This window comes from Zingiber officinale, chromosome 7B (genome assembly GCF_018446385.1).
Source record: "Zingiber officinale cultivar Zhangliang chromosome 7B, Zo_v1.1, whole genome shotgun sequence".
Lineage (NCBI taxonomy): Eukaryota > Viridiplantae > Streptophyta > Magnoliopsida > Zingiberales > Zingiberaceae > Zingiber > Zingiber officinale.
This window is the reverse complement of record NC_055999.1, coordinates 6,541,042-6,544,341: the sequence shown is the minus strand read 5'-3', so window position 1 is coordinate 6,544,341 and position 3,300 is coordinate 6,541,042. Positions and strand designations below refer to the sequence as shown.

The window sequence follows — 3,300 nt, the reverse complement described above, 5'->3', positions numbered from 1 at the left end:
AGGGGTGACTTGCTAGATTTCACTCATGACAACTATTTTTTATATCCCTTATTTATTTATTTTTTCATTTTTTTTCATAAGTGTTTGTATTGTGCAAAACTTATTCACAAATGTACTTTTAGCACAAATGTTGGGATATTTTGATTTTTCCAAATGAGCTTACATGATTTGAGCCTCATCCAGTAACCAAAATGAAGTTTGAGAAATCACCATGGAAACCAAGTACTAAGCAAACAAGATGAATCATGACTATTTCATTGATATCAACTATTCAAGCATCAAGTATAGTGAAGTGAAGGTAAGACCCTTAGAGTTAAGCCAAAACTAAAACTCATCTCTATATGATTCTTAGCTTATTTCATGCTACCCAAGATAGAGAAAAGAAGTGCATAAAGCTTACTACTAGCATCATTTAAAACATCATGAATCTAGATAATAAACGTGCTAGTTTTTGCATTAAGGAACAAACAATCATGATATGATGAATGATGCAACTAGCAAAAAAAAAAAAATTATTATGCAAAAACTAAACTAAATCAAATGCATCTAATGCATCCCCCCAGACTTAAACTTTTTATTGTCCTAATGAAAACTAAAAACAATGTGGAGAAGATTTATGAAATTTAGAGAAGTTACCAAGTGATGATCTCCAAATGGTTGACATTCATGTTTTAAAAATACTCCTCTATCCAATGCTCACATTCCTCCACAACTTTAAATTCTATAAAAATAAGATAGACAAGAAAATTAAGTAGAGGAAACATGTTTATTATAAAGAAAGAACTAAAGACATAAAAGAAAATAAGGAAAATGAACTTGGGTTGCCTCCCAAGAAGCGCTTGTTTAAGGTTATTAGCTCGACCACCTCATTAGATTCATCGAAATCTCGCTCTTGGAGGGGTAAGATATTTTAGAACCCTCCTACGAAGGGCTCTTATTATGGAGAGAGCTTTTATCAAAGGAGCTATAAAGTAAAGTATAACTCTCTCCATCTTTGTCTTCTTGGAAATTTTTTCAGGTGGTCGAAGACGGTTCAGATTGAGCTTCCAATTATTGGCCCATGTGAAATATGCACATCCAAAAGAAAAACAAATCTCCCACAAGCATGTTATATAGTATAGAGCTAGAACCATATCAAGATAAGATGAATAAGTAATAAAAACTGAATCACATCCAACAAAGTCAATTATAGGTACCTCCATAAAGTTTTCCAAAAGATCACAAGAAATACTAACCTTACTTTGTTGAGAAATACTTGAAATTTCTAAACATGTAGATGTGACTTCCTCTGAATCAAATGATGGTTCTGGCTCTAGCTCAAGTGTTATGATATCAATGATGGTGATTCTTGAGACTCTGCTAGCTCTGCATAAGTCCCTACACATTGTTCCACAACATGATCAATTCTTAAAACCTCTAAGAGTTGTGTTGACAAAGGTGGTGATCCTTGAGATGCTGCTTCCACAACACAGCTCCCTACACATTCTTCCATATCATCATCATCAACACATACATCAAAAAAATAAACCAACATCTATGTCCTCAATAGGAGAATCAATAACAAGAGGATCAATAACTTCACTAGCAGTTTTAAGTTGATCTACCACATCACATTCATCATCAGAAAATTCAATATCACTATAACACCCTATAAAATTTTGAGGTAGATCTGAAAACTTATTTACCACTGCATTATCAATAAAATCCTCATCTGAAAAATCCTCATCTTCATATACATTCAAAAATCTGCACTCAACCATATTAGTGTCACAGGATTTGCCAAAGTCTTTATTTTCATTGACCCCCACTAACCTTTGTGATAAAGGAACCCTTAGTGAAGGTCCTGGGAATGACTGAACTTCCTTTTTCCCAAATTCCCTTTGAGCTTTTGGAGGAGGTCCAACTTGCTTATCTAGTGTTGGTGTGATTAATCGTTGAGGGAAAGGTACTTGTGGCCTTTGGGAACTTCCTAGAGAAATGGAACTAAGTTCTTGTGATCTTCTATTATTCTTCTTCTCAATTCTAAACATGTCATTCTTCAGAAGTTCTTCATGATTTTTGCCACTTCTCAACCCAACATCATCACACTTTTCATTAGATCTTGACTGTGTAGGAGGGGATCTTCTTTAAACCATTTTGAAACAATACTATCAAGCTTTGCCCCCAAATGTTTGAACTCCTCACTCTGTGACTTGTGAATTTCAACATTTTTAGGTGGTTGAACTTCATTTTGTTTGACAGGCTCTCTTACATTTATGGCTTGCACTTCTTGAATATCTGAGGGAAATTCCATCCAACTTTTGTTCGACCATTCATGGAGGTTCAATGTCACTTGATCAATTAATGATTAAGCTTCATCTATACTTTTGTCCATAAAAGAACCTCCTACGGATGAATCCAATAAACTCTTACTCGAGAAAGAAATCCCCATATAGAATATGTGCATTATCAGCCATCTTTCCAGCCCATGGTGAGGACACTATCTTAATAAACTTTTAAATCTATCTCATGTTTCAAATAATGATTCTCCATTTGTCTGAGTAAAATTTGTAATACAATTCTTTATGTACACCATTCTTTTAGATGGAAAAAATAATTTAGGAAATGTTGCGCCAATTGTTCCCAACTTATTATGCTTTGTGGAGGGAGAGAATAAAACCAAGTCTTTGCTTTATCCTTGATACTGAAAGGGAATGCCATCAACCGAATGATATTTATTAAAACTCCTTCACAGCTCACTATATTGCAATATTCTAGAAATGTTTCAAGGTATAAGTATGACTTCTGCGATACTTCTCCTCTAAATTTGTGACCTTGTATCATGAAAATTATCTCTGGGTCTAGTTGGAAACTTTCTGCTTCAATTTGAGGTTGCACAATGGGAGATAAAAATCTTACAGAAAAGGGTATAGAAAAATTTCTCATGGGCCTGCTTGACATGTTAGTGCTCATGGATATTCAAGAAAAAAAATTATCAAAAATTAAAGACAAGAAATAAAATGCAATATTAAAAACAAGATAGAAAATGTAAAATTTAAATTGCAAGAAAGAAAGTGCATAATGAAAACAAGAAAGAAAAGACAAAAGGAAAAAGAAAAATGTGTAGAATAATTCATATGCTAATCAACTAACAAGATATGTTTACAAAAGAAAAGCAGAGAAAAATTTAAAGGAAAAAAAACAGAGAAAAGCTAGACTAGAATGCTAGAAATCAAGAATGTAGAATTAGAATAGCAACAAGAAAAATTTACAAAAAGTAGAAAAGAATAAAAGAAAAACAGAATTCTAAAGATTAGTTAC

At 33.0% G+C, this 3,300-nt stretch overlaps 1 non-coding gene across 1 annotated transcript; it reads left to right on the top strand.

Annotated features, from left to right (window-relative positions):
* Positions 1 to 2,462: 2,462 nt before the first annotated feature.
* LOC122007509 lies at positions 2,463 to 2,569 on the top strand. Its single transcript, XR_006118998.1, has one exon. It is a non-coding gene; the product is annotated as a small nucleolar RNA R71 (small nucleolar RNA).
* Positions 2,570 to 3,300: the final 731 nt, after the last annotated feature.